This window comes from Mesoplodon mirus (genome assembly GCF_964341445.2).
Source record: "Mesoplodon mirus genome assembly, contig: HAP1_SCAFFOLD_1320, whole genome shotgun sequence".
Classification (NCBI taxonomy): domain Eukaryota; kingdom Metazoa; phylum Chordata; class Mammalia; order Artiodactyla; family Ziphiidae; genus Mesoplodon; species Mesoplodon mirus.
This window is the reverse complement of record NW_028294781.1, coordinates 59,274-73,574: the sequence shown is the minus strand read 5'-3', so window position 1 is coordinate 73,574 and position 14,301 is coordinate 59,274.

Sequence of the window (14,301 nt, the reverse complement as noted above, 5' to 3'; positions counted from 1 at the left end):
TCTGGTGACATTGACATCTTTGCTGAGAGCCTGCTATATGCCAGGCACTGTACTTGATGTCGGGAATATGAAGATTATCAATAAAACAAAGTGCCCGTCTCAGGGAGTGAGACAGACCCATGCACACATCATTATAATCAGGGCCAGTGGAAATACCCAGATTTTCCTCAAACCCAGATATGTGCTTATTTGTTTAGAGGAGAGAGGGACTGAGCTGGTCAGGGAAAAGGGCAGAGAAGAACAGCTTTCAGACCTAAAATCCCTGCAGACAACTGAACCCACCCTCCACAGAAGGCAGTTTCGACATCATGTTTCCCTGAAGCTCCCTTGGGAGTCCTACCTTTGTCCCCCAACTGTCCCCACAAGGCACTTATCCAAGAATTTCTTCCAGGCACGTATGGTTGTCTCCACAAGAGAAATCCAGATAAAAACGATATTCTCCATCTTTGTACATTTCTGGTTAATTTTAACCCTCCTAATGGACTAACTCCCTGGGAAAATGTTTGACTACAATATCCCTTAATCCAGCTTTTATTGTAATACAAAGAGGTACATGAAATTAGAGGGTTATGAACATTGAGACATATTGGTAGGGCCCTTAGAGTTGGGATTAAATTATCTCACATGAGAAGTACTTCACAAGTTGTTTTACAGAGCATGGGGGGCATTTTTGATGGAGAGGGCAACCTGCTTCCCTCATTCAGGTGACAGGTGAGATGCATTTCAAAGCCTGGTGTCCAGGCATTTGAGATTGGGAAGGTGAAGATTTCCAGTAGCCAGGTGACTCAATGTGGATTATCAGGATTTAAGTGACACCAGTAAAGCTGATCTCCAATGTCCAGCTAGTAAATATCAGCGAGTTTTGCTGCCCAACATCCATTCATCCCTTTTCTGGAATCTACTATAGCAATTTTTCTCTGGAGAATTGCTGTCTCCCTAACTCCTTGTCTAATGTACTTCAGATGACACTGCTTTTTGCTCCAGGTGGCTCTAGCCCGACCAATCAGAGTACTGCATTTTCCTGGCCAGAGATTTGTTTCAAGGATGGATCCAATCAAAGCCCACAATATATCGTGAGACTTTGTGGAAACCACTGAGAGAGCTTTTCCACGGAGTTGATCCTGGAACCGCTGGTACGCATCTTGTTTGCACAGAAGAAGCCTGAGAATGAAGCCAGTGTGAGACAAGCAATGGGGAGAGAACAGAACATACACCATACCTGAATTAAGCCCTACTGCTTTTAAAAATTGTAAAAAAAAAAAAAGAAAAAAGTTTATAATACATCTTCTTTAAGCAGTTTTAGTTGGGTTTTTTGATACTTGCAATAGAAAAAGTCCTGACCTGTACACTAGGTGATAGAGAATTGGTTTCCTTGGCCCACGCGCCATGAGTAGAGCAGACTTAGTAGGCTTCCAAAGTACAGGTGACCCAGTAGAACTTAGTCTCCAAGGTCCACACTAGTGAGTTCCAAACCTTATTGATGACCAACAGACACAACAAAAATATCAGTGGAGCTCCTTACCAAGAAATTCTTGATCACTCTATCTGGTGAAATGGAGGATAGGCAGAAATGGATATTTTTCAAAAGCACCCGTATCATTTATCTATTGCAGCACCCCAAAACTTAATGGCTTAAAATAACAATACCTATTTGCTCACAGTTCTCAAGGGGCTGCTGACTTGGTTCTTCTCTTAGATTTGCTTGGGATCCTCATGTGGCTGCTGTCATGTGGCAACTCATCTCCTGTCTCAAGTGCTAGCAGTTGATGTTGGCTGAGGATTCTCCACCAATCTAGCTGCAACTTGTCCATATGGTGGCAGCAGATGAGAGAGAGAGAGAGAGAGAGAAACTGTAAGGTCTCTGAGGCCTAAACTCATGAGCACACAAGACCAATTCCATCCCATTCTATTGGTCAAAGCAAGTCACATGGCTAGCCAAAGTCAGGAACTGGGAAACTAATCTCCACCACCTAATAGGAGAAGCTGCAAAGAATATGTGGCCGTGTCTAATCTACCATAGTACCCAAGCTTCTTAAGCTTTAATGTACCAAATACCACAAACTTAATGGAGTAAAACAACACAGATTTAATATCTTACAATTCTGGAAGTCAGAAGTCCTAAAATCAATTTGTTGGCAGAGCTGTGTTCTTTCTGGAGGCGCTAGGGGAGAATCTGTTTCCTTACTTTTTTCAGCTTCTAGAAGCCACCTTCATTCCTTGTTTTGCAGCCCCCTCCTCAAGCTTTAAGACCAAAACCAAGCATCAGATCTCCCCACCTCCCCGACTTCTGCTTCCATTGTCACATCTTCTTCTCTGACCCTCCTGCCTCCCTCTTCCATTTTATAAAGACGCTTATGGTTACACTGGGCCCATCCTGATAATTTAAGATAATCTCCCGAATTTAAGATCCTTAATCACACTGCAAAGTCCCTTTCGCCATTTAAGGTGACATACTGACAGGTTCTGGAGATTAGGACACGGACATCTTTGGAGGATGATTATTCTGTTACCACATTTGGGAATCTTAGATCAAGGGAAACTGTCACATAATTCAAAGGATCCAGTGATCTAGTCTGGGTTACCCTGACAGGCTCTGCATGCTCAGGCAGCGTACAGGCAGTCAAAGGACTGGGCTCCATTTTTTTTTTTAATATTTATTTGTTTATTTGGCTGCACCAGGTCTTAGTTGTGACACGTGGGATCTTCGTTGCCGCATGCAGGATCTTCATTGTGGTGTGCAGGATCTTTTAGTTGCAGCATGTGGGATCTAGTTCCCTGACCAGGGATTGAACCCAGGCCCCTGCATTGGGAGCATGGAGTCTTAACCACTGGACCACCAGGGAAGCCCCAGGACTGGGCTTTAGATGCAAGCAGACCAAGCTTTGAATTCCAGTTCACCACTGTCAACTGAAAAAAAGTACACAACGTGAGAGTGGTGATTAAGTTTCTTTGGGGCAAAATGAAGACTATATCCCAAGAGACAGCCTCTGAGATAACTCTGAGGAACTGCTCTGAAGAAGTAAGGGGGGAGGTCAGTATATATGTGATTTTGGTGAAGGAGGATACGTGCAATCAAGCACACATTTTGGTAGAGGGTTGCTGCTAGTCACAAGGAACAAATGTCTCTATTAATGATTTTAGTGTTTTTCTAGATACGAGAAGATGCAAGAAATCGGACTCGTAAAATCTTACCCTAAAAATATCTATCTGAAGGCCTGTTCTGCCAGTTTTTCCCAGAGCACAGAATGCCTCATCCCTGATCTCTCCCCCGAACTCCTTTCAGGGTGTGTTGAAGGTCAGCCACTGCAGTGGCCAGTGACTTCATTCTTGTGGTGCCAGATGGCAAGTGACAATTTTTAGTTGGCAGTGCCTGATCATGGTCAAAATTCGACCATGGTTTGGGAGGCACTTCGTGACCATTTTGTCCCAGAGTGCTAAGACATTCCTGTGCCAGGTGAGGATTTTGTCGATAGGCAACTCAATATGCTGTTACTGGACTAGGCCCTATTAAGAGTAGCCAAAGTCTCTGGACCACAAGACAGTCTCACTAGTCTGTTATGGTACAGGAAATGATTCCCTCTTGTTACCTTTTCCCATATCTAGAGTTACAATATTATGGTCATTGATCTGATATAGAACTATGTATCTGGTCAACTGCTTCAAGTTCACCTAGTCATCATTTTATCAAAGTCTCAGTCACACATTTGATAATGCAAAAAACAACAATTTTAGGGCTTCCCTGATGGCACAGTGGTTAAGGATCTGCCTGCCAATGCAGGGGACACGGGTTCGAGCTCTGGTCTGGGAAGATCCCCCATGCCACGGAGCAACTAAGCCTGTGCACCACGACGACTGAGCCTGCGCTCTAGAGCCCGCTAGCCACAACTACTGAGCCCGCGTGCCACAGCTACTGAAGCCTGTGCACCTCAACAAGAGAAGCCACTGCAATGAGAAGCCTGAGCACCGCAACAAAGAGTAGCCCCCACTCGCCGCAACTGGAGAAAGCCTGCGAGCAGTGACGAAGACGCAACACAGCCAAAAATAAATAAATTAAATAAATAAATTTATTAAAAAAAAGATTTTGTAAAACAGGCAAAATACAAATGATATAGCTAGTAGTATTAGTAAGGTTATAAATAAGAATTTAAGCCTAGAACTTCTATTAGGTGCAGCCCAGTATATCCCCAGGTCATCTGACTTAGCCTGTTCTATACCAGTTCTTATCTTTAAAGGAAATTATATATTGGTATTGTTTATAAGGCGCCCGACCCAATTTCCTACTGTTATTAGCTGGTTATCCTTCGTATGATTTAATATACTAAAGGAGCCTTTAAACTTGAGCATAGCCTGGTGTTAGCCACATAGATACATACCAGAACTGTGTGAGGTTTCCTTGTCATAAACAGGAGGTTATGGTTTTTGACTGAGATTCCGCTTGGTGTTCTGATGGAGCTTGAGTGACCCTACAAGAAAATTCATATTTATGGTCAGAGTTGGAGCAGGTATTATTAATTGGCCAGGTGAGGGATATCACCTAGTAATATCAATAGTGGCCTAAAGAGAACTATAATTTCTTTCTTCTAGAATAAATTTCCTAAGGGCTATCCAATTAGAGCCTTGGAGTGGAGAAATCCACCAAAGTAATCCAGAAGAACTGGATATAGGTAAATAGCCATAAAGCCAACAATTGGATTAACTTTAAACGCAGTATAAGATTGTGAAATACATTCGGTTCTTAAGCAAAGTTGTGAGCAATTATCAAAGTAATTGGTAGACAGGCCTGGTCCAGCATCTTGGGTCAGATGTCTATTTCAGATGTCATCTTCTCATCCTAGTCTGGAAGTTTCTCCTCTGTTTGAGTCTTGTTTTAAGGTGATTTTAAGGTCAGCAATCCTCTCTCTAGGCCAGTCCAGTGCAGGGACACTTTTGGAAACATTAATCCAAGAGTCAATTCCTTTCAGTTTCGCTGTGCATGAGCTAGTTAAGAGTACCTGATAAGGGTCTTTCCATCTAGGTTGGAGATAGTCCTTTAAATGATGTATTTTCCAGTATGCATAATCCCTGGCTACAGGTCATGAGGCATCTGATCTTCATCCAAAGATAGATTACTGAGATAAACTTCAGAAACAAATTAGAGTGTCCTTTTAATAATTCAGTTAAAGTTTACAATAATATAACATAATAGCAAGGAGCTGAATCGGAAGTGAGGCTTAAGCAGTAAATACAGACCTCAATTAACAAAACTAGAATTTGATATGCACTAAAACATAAATTTTTCTCTCTAAAATTACCCTTATTTTTACCAAATATAGACAAATTAAGATTAATTTGTTTGCATATTAAGTCTAATTTCAGTAACCTTGGCCTGATTACTTAGGTAAGTGTAATTGATCATATAGGGTCTTTTATATTGGCCGTGGGGAGCTTTTCATTAGGAGTCTCGGACTGAAGTTTTCTTTAAAAAAGCCCTCTCAGGGACTTCCCTGGTGGTGCAGTGGTACGAAATCTGCCTTCCAATGCAGGGGACACGGCTTTGATCCCTGGTTGGGGAACTAAGATCCCACATGCCACAGGGCAACTGAGCCTGTGCACCAAAACTACTGAGCCTGAGCGCCACAACTAGAGAGAGAAAGCCCACGCACCACAACTAGAGAGAAGCCTGCGTGCTGCAACGAAGACCCAGCACAGCCAAAAAAATGAAGAAAATAAATAAATAAAATAAAGTAAATGAATATTAAAAAAAAAAAGGCCTCAAGGTCAAGGAAAGCAATGCCAAAGGCTTGTCACAGATTTTGCCTTACAGATTTGGGTGAATTACTCCCTTTTCAAGATCCCCACAATATCACCAGCCAGGAGGTTGCCTTCCTTATTTACCTGATAAGGCTACTGGGAACCTATGAGTTTCCAATTTCTGAAGGAATCAGGTAGACAGAAAAGATAAATGTTTCAATTCTGTTTACAGAGGTACAACTTACCAAATTGCTGTAAGTCATAACTAGCTTGAGGGAAGGGTCTGCTTATGTCTGGAAAACACAGATGAAAAGCCAGTAATGTTTTAGACAGAAACCATAAAAATTATAACCACATTCATCAGTTCACTCAGTCCTATGCAACTAATCGTTTCTGTTAATAGTTTCATGAAGCCATCCGGTTTTCCACTAGAATTTTTAAATTTCTTACCCAGTTCAGCAAAATGATCTAAAAGTTATCAGAAATCTGTACTTGTCCAAAAGTCCTTGCTATGAATCTTCTTGAAGAGGAAGCATTTTGCAAAGGCATAAGTGTAAGACAATAACTGTCTATGAATGACAAAAGACTTAAGAAGGCACAGTTAAAGACCTGATTAGAATGCTATTGACAAAGAAACTTGGTTACTGCTGTGACACTTTAGGATAATAACCAGAATTATGACGGATAAATTTTACCAGGACATACCAGATTTTTAGGAATTTTAGGTAATTTCTAGACTATGTATATTAATGATATTTACCCATGCAATACAACCTAAGAAGATTTATTACTCATTTGACAATAGTTCCCATGTAATTTAACATACCAAATGAACCTAATTAGTTTAATACCTCTCTTTGGGATGTTTCAGGGAGCCCTTTGAAGCTAGCTAGAGGTCAAAGTTAGCTAGAGGTCAAAGGAACATCTTTAGAATTTGATTTGGGAACTTTGTCAAAAAATATCTAAAAGGTTTTAAAACTCTTGGTCAAATAGGATCATAGGTCACTGTGAAACAATGCTTATCCACTTAACCAAAGTGACAAAAAGATTTCAAAGGCAATTACACACAGTTATAGCATGTTACCAGTTAAAGGTAAAAGAAACTTTATAATCTGTTATCAAAAGTGGATCAATATTCTAAGAAAACTTTGTCATCTTAACAGAGAGAAAAACCAAATTCAGGTTTTGCACCAGCTTATTTCTAAAATTCATTTACTCAATTAAATTTATTCTATACTTAGCCAATCCTGACCATGCACAGAACTCTTTTCTCAGGATTCCTTTTCCATAAACCTTCTGTAACTTTCTGTATCCATACTAGTTTGTCCCTTATTTTTTTCCATCCATAAACAACCAGCTCTAGAACAAAATTACTTTTTTTCCCTTAACAAAATGCAATTCCATTCCTCATACCTTCTTTTACTGAAGACACACATCCTACTTTGCTACTATATGCTGAAATGTTTCCTTTATTATTTCTAGTAGCTTTAATTACATATTTAAATTAGAATTCACAACTCTTAAAACCTTACTTTCTAGTGAAGACTAAGAAGTATGCAATTATGAACTGTTGTTTACATTTTCATTCTGTAGATTGGCAAACATAAATACCAGTAATAATTTCTAAAAAACATGTTTTTTTATAGAAAATATCTCAGTGTGGCCCCAGACATGTTTATGAATAGTCCTTAATGCCTTTAGTTTCCCTGTAAAAGGAGGCCAGTGTTCAGTACCTAAGGTTTCATTATCTTATTTTATTTGGGAATGACCTAGTCATTCAATAAACTTCCATCACGTAGCTTAATTTAGTACAACTCTAAACTTTAAAGTTGCCAAGTATCTGGAGAGAATTTTTTAAGTAGATATTCCTAAAACAATTTTCCTAAAGAGTTCACCCAAAACCTCTTTTCTCATTTACATTTAATTTAGTAATAAAACATTTCATTATACCAAGTTATTTTTCTTGTGGACAAATTTGCAACAGATATAATAAGATCTTATTTGACTTTTATTAAACCTAGGTACAATAAAAGTATACTTAATGTTGATGACTCTAAGACATGTCTGTATTAATTAAATCTACAGACAAACCTTAATACCAGGTATTAATTTAATGCTGAATATTTCCCAGTTGACATGAACTTGAAATTCATTCTGGATAGTTTCCTTTTTTATTTCTGAGAATTTTTATAAATGCTTAATTTACTTTAAGCCAATTAAGTAGAGCTCATTTACAAGTTAATTTTGATAATACCATCCAAAGGTAAAGACATATGTGCACACATGGACATATAGACAGACACAATCAGAGATCTCATCGTTTTATTTTAAAACTTAGTCATGAATCAGGTGTTACAATATAAAACTCACTACTTTGTAACAGTTAGAATAAGTCAAATTTCAAAAGGCCTCTTTCCTCCCTGTTTTTCTCCTCAGTCTCTGGAATTAGAGATGGTCTAGATAACTGTTCCTGAGAGCCCTGGTCTCAAGGCACAGGGAGAGAAAAGCATGTTCTCCTAGAAGGACCTGTTCCCTCAAGGGTCAGAATTCTGAAAAGATGTTTTATTAAGCCAGCTTTCTCTAACAACTGCATACAAAATAAAAGAGCCCATAGTGGCTATTTTCAGGGCAAAGTTTCCCTTTAATTCCAAATAAGTAAGTACTTGTAAATATAAGTTTTGTACATACATAAACCTGGCAGGGGTGTTAGTCAGAGGCTGGCTTTCTGATGCTCCTCATGTCTCTGTTTGAGAGGCTCTCTATCCCATTTTAAAGTTGAATTTGTCAGGGGTAAAACTTACTAATGAAATTGTGTGATGGGCCAGTGTGCGGCTTGTGAGCTTAACTCCTCCAGGCATCACCCTAGAGTCGCTTCAGCCCTCTTATGTGGCTCAGTTTCACCCTTCAGTGGTCTAAGACCACTGTGAGTGCTCGGATCACTGAATGGCCAATTCTTATACATGATTCCTGGATGAGCAAGTCTTTTTTTTTTTTTTTTTTTTTTTAGCTGTACGCGGGCCTCTCACTGTTGTGGCCTCTCCCGTTGCGGAGCGCAGGCTCAGAGGCCATGGCTCACGGGCCCAGCCTCTCCGCGGCATGTGGGATCCTCCCAGACTGGGGCACGAACCCGTGTCCCCTGCATCGGCAGGCGGACTCTCAACCACTGCGCCACCAGGGAAGCCCTGAGCAAGTCTTTTAATTAATGTGTGGACTGCCCTGTGGGACCATTCCACGGTATACATATCTCAGTTGCCTGAGAAAGCTCTAACTGACCAGGAGGAGTCTTGTCCCTCTTCTTTGGAGCAAAGCTCTCATGTAACATCTTCACTTTTATCCTGACAAATTCTATGAAGACAGCCAAACTGAGGAAAGGAGTCAGATCAGCTTCTTACCAAACTACTCAGCCCAGACCGCTCAGTGTCTTTAAACTGAGCAAACCCCATTGTTTTTCAGCCAGCCCACCCCCACACACCCCAGAATGTTTCAACCGTGGGCCAGGTACCTGTTATACACTGCCAAATAAAACTCAGGATCATCAACCAATACAGGAGATCCAAGAACCAGGAGAGACTCACCCAAATTTGTCTGGACTCTCCAAGGAGGTGGATGGGAACAAGAGGTCTCTGCTGGTATCAATGTTCCAGTGTCTCCTAGAGTTCGGGTAAAGGAGAGAAATCTGCTCTGCATCCCTTCATGGTCGCCAAAACTGTCGACTGGAAAAATATGCACAACATGAGAGCTGTGAGTTAAGTTTTATTTGGGGCGAATGAGGACTATAGCCCAGAAGACAGCCTCTCAGATAACTCTGATAAACTGCTCTGAAGAGGTAAGGGTGGAAGTCAGTATATATGTGATTTTGGTGAAGAGGGATACATGCAGTCAAGCACACATTTTGGCAGAAGGTTGTTGCTACTCATGAGGAGCAGATGTCTCCATTTATGATTTTAGTGATTCTCTAGATATGAGAAGATGCAAGAAACTGGGCTCATAAAACCTTCTGAAAATATCCAACTATCTGAAGGCCTGTTCTGCCAATGTTTCCCAGAGCACAGAAGGCCTCATTCCTGATCTCTACCCTAAACTCCTTTCAGGGTGTGTTGAAGGTCAGCAACTGCAGTGGCTTGAGACTTCATTTTTGTAGTGCCCGATGGCAAGTGACAATTTTTAGTTGGAACCACACACCAGCTGGGTGAACTTGGACAAGTTGGTAATCTTTGAGAATGTTTTCTGAATTGTAAAATAGGGATAATACCTATCTCACAGGACTGTTATAAGTTTTAAATGAGAAAATATATGTAAAGCACTTCTGATGGTACCTGGAACATAATAGACTTAATAAACGGCAATTAGGGATTTCCCTAGTGGTCCAGTGGGTAAGACTCTGCGCTCCCAATGCAGGGGGCCGGCTTCTATCCCTGGTCAGGGAACTAGACCCTGCATGCATGCTGCAACTAAAAGTCTGCATGCCGTAACTAAAGATCCCACATGCCTCAACGAAGATCCTGCGTGCCGCAGCTAAGACCCAGTGCGGCCAAAATAAATAAATGAATATATTTTTTAAAAACGGTAATTATATTAGAAAGAGTCCTGGTTAGGTTTTCAAACTTCGGAAACATACTTTCACATGGCCCCTCAGGTCTGTCGCTGGAACTGGCCATGTTGACTTGGGAAGAGTGAGAAGAGGTGACAGATATTTTGGGAAAAGACGAGTCTTTCTGGGGTTAGGGATTAATAAGGACAAACTTCAGGATTTAGGAGACATAGAACCAAGTGTCTACAGTGTTGGAAGAAGCATCGGGACTTTATTTGTTGCTGTTGTTGTTGTTTTCAAGATCCTGAAGCATTAATGGGGCAACTTTCAAAGCTTGGGGAAGAGAGAGAGAGGGAAGAAGTACAGGAAGTGAAACCTTGCAGGACCCTGTGGGGCCCTCCAAGGCATAAATCCTTTCCATGTCCCCTGTTTCTTCTCTGTAGGAAATAGTCTTCATTCAGCCTCCTTGACCTTTCCTGAGTTCCAAAGGGCAGATTCAAACAGTTGCTTATCAGGGAAGGGAGGGATTGCAGAAAGAAAGGAGGAGCAATCAGGAAACAGTAGTGCAGCATGGGGCAGGTTCCTGGTTCCTCTTCAAGGAATATACATAACAATATATGTTTGAGTTCTTCTGCAGGAACTAGGGCCCCCTCCCAGGTGGAGGATGGTAAGTTCAGGCTAAGCACTAGATTCTGGGAACACCACCCTCTTACCTCACCACCAACCAATCAGAAGTCTGTCCAAGGTAGAAGATAATGAAGACTCTGACCCCCCCCCCCCAAATGATTCTCCTTTTGAAAACATTCATGGTCCAGCAGAATCTCTGGAGTTGGTTTTTGGACACAAGTCTGCCTTCTCCCCAGGTTGCCAGCCTCCTGAATAAAGCAACCTTTCCTTTCCAAGCAACACTTGCCTCTCAGGTATGGGTTTTTGAGTGGTGAACAGCTGAACCTGAGTTTGGTAGCAGAAGTCCATGAGGTTCAGAAGAGAGACAGCTTTCTGAAACTTCAGAAAAATGACATGGTTTTAGTGTTTCAGTGAGTTAAATCTCTGTTTCTGAAAATAGCTATACATGTTTCTGGAGCTCAGGTGAACTTGAGGTCGACATAGCTTGAGGAAAATGGTGAGTTTCATAGGTTCTCTATAAATGATTTTTTTAAAGTGCATTCCAATTTTGTGATTAATATGGTATACTATGCATTATGGGACATCATGCTGCAAAGAATAATTTATAGTTATTGAAAAGAATTTAAACTTAACCCACCAACAGGTGTTTCATCACAAAATTCCAGGTGCATGTGGCCATAGGAATATTTTCTTCATCTTTACATTTGAAACTGTTATAATCACATTCTGGATGTTCTGATGATTTTTGAAGAGGCTGGAATAGTTTCATTTTTCTTGTTTATTTTTTAGGGGTTCCTTATTTTGCAGATATATTAGAACTGGCTTCAACAAGCAAGCAGGTATCTTACAGGATATTTGGCTAATCCACGATAGGTAAATCTGGCTTTAGCTGCACTGAGAGAGACAATGGAAATTTTGAACTACTCTTGAGTGGGGCTAGGGAGCATAAGCAGATAGGGTAGGGGATCCTTGGAGAAAAAGAACCAGGCATGGCTTTCTTGACAGAAGCCATTTTGTTGTCTAAGCCTGGCCACAATGCTTGCCCTTGCACAGGTCTCAGTAATTAATGATCTTAAGGGAAGAAAAGAATGCAGAAACATTACCTGTTATTAGGCAAGAGAAGTTCTAAAGAGTCCCAGTTCTCTTTCAATGGCAAAGATTAGCCTGAAGTGCTCAGCTACCAGATCAACTGGAACCTAAGGGATAATGATGTTGACGTTTTATGAACTTCATGACTTCAATCAACTGAAGCTTGAGCTCTGTCAATCATGAATATGCTTAAAACTTCTCCAGTTTGTCAGTTCTGGGAGACACTGTTTTGGGAAAGATCCTCAGGGTTCTCCTTACTTGCTGCAAGTAATAAATCCTTCCTTCTCTCACTCTTTGATGTCATTGCATCTTTTGGCTCAACACCCACCAAGAGGCAAACCCAGTTTCTTGGTAACGGGAAGGGAAGAAAGGGCGTAAATGATGTAGAAGCTGCTCAGGAGCTGGAGCGCACAGGGCAGCAGTTCTGCTGGGGTGTGGGGGCTCCTGCTAGAGCCCTCATTGGGCTTTAATCCAGCCACACTGTTATGAAACAGGGGCTCTTTGAAGAAATTACTTGGGTCACTAAGGTCGGAGACTCATGAAGTGCCAGCATCCTCGTGTAATCCTCCCTCCCGTGACCTTGGGATCAATAGCCTAAAGACAAAGGAGGCCTCTGTGCTTCCTATCTCAGGGGCAGGAAGGGGAGCAGAATGCTTCAAGGTGGCTTACATAGCTATGTCTTAAAGCAGACTTGGAGAGAGCAGTGATTCAGAAGGAGGTAAGAAAACTTGGCGGGGGGGGCAAGTCCTATCGAAACGTTTAGTGCAGTAAAGTGGTCTGAGGGGTCCACATAAGTACTAAGAACAATGATTATTTAATACAATTTTGCAACCTTAGAGCTGGAAAGGACCTCAGCAACAATCTAGTCCAAACCTTTCGCTGCCATGGAACTCTTCCTTCAAACAAAATCTTCCATAGGAGTCTAAATACAAACCCACATGAAAGCAGGATTGTTCTGGTTGGGGAAGGGTGGGGGAGGGGCTGGGCGAGGTTAGGAAAAAAAAGCTTATTCATAAGATTAGAAAAAAATTTTAAATCATCATGGAAGAAAATCTTTGAATTTATATTTTTATCATAGGCTAAAGAAAACATTGATTGTAAAGTTCCCCAAACGGACACATTAGTAATTTATAAAGTGAAGAGCCTTTGGATTTTAAGGGCATTTTTACTAAAGACATGAGAACAGGGACTCTGACTTTTAGTCTCACGGAAATGAGCCTTGGATGCAAATGTTCAGGTTTCTGGACTATGCTCTGCAGGCTTGGGGCAATGAGTCCCCAAGCCCCACCCCACCAGGTGGCGCCCGTGTTCGGCATTTCCATAACGTTTAGTTCTCTCCTCAAGGGTCAGACAGCCTGCCTCGTGTTTCGTAGGTTTAGATAATCCGACTGGCTGTTACGCTCAAGAAAACAACACTTGTGTGCTTCTGTTTTAACCTCCTTCCCTTTCACTTTCGTTCCAACTATCCAAATCCGCTTACCCTTGGTGTTGCCGAGGCATCTTAACTTTTCAGAAAAGCAAAGGGAAAACCCCCACCCATTCCAAGGAAGAAGACAGGAAGAGCCTTCTTTCCAGGGGGTCTGGTGCAGCAGGACGAAGGCTGGGAATTTGGAGACATTTAGTTCAGGCTTTGCCAACCACAGATCTCCTCTGGCCTCACTTTCCTCATCCTTAAAATGGCTCTGAGCCCTACCATCCGTGGCATCCCATTGCAGGGGAGTCAGACATACCTCAGCTTAAATTCCGGATCCTAGTTAAATCTATATAAAAGAGGGATGTCATCTAGTATGGTTACCGAGGTTAAATGAAAAGATTCGTGGCGCCGGTGGTGTCACAAAATGGGTTTATTATTATTGGTTTCCTTTGTTAACTCATTACCCTCCGGAGGGACGCCCCTCAGTGGAGAAGTCTGAGAAATTACCCATGTCTTTCGTTCTCATTTTATTCATATTCAAGGGAGGTTTTAGAACTCTAGGCTGCAACTTGCTAAGAGATAGCTAGCTGACCGTGAGGTGCCGGCTGCCACTTCTGAGGCAGAAATCGGGGGCTGCTATTTCACAAACCCTCCGTCAGGGCCCTTCTACCTCCCCAGCCGCGGCCCTCAGGCCTCGGCCAGCGACCAGAGAACCTCAGGCGGCGGGTTCCCAGCCTCCCGCCTCCCACCTTCCGGGGCCAGCGAGAGCTTCCGAGACACGCGCCGCTCAGTGGGGAGTGGCCTCGGCCCCGCCCCTGTGCGTGGCCACATTGTTGCGCCGAGGCGTTTCAAGGGGCGTGTCGCGGTTGCTAGGCGACCACACCACTCCCCTTCCCGCCCCTGCTGCTCC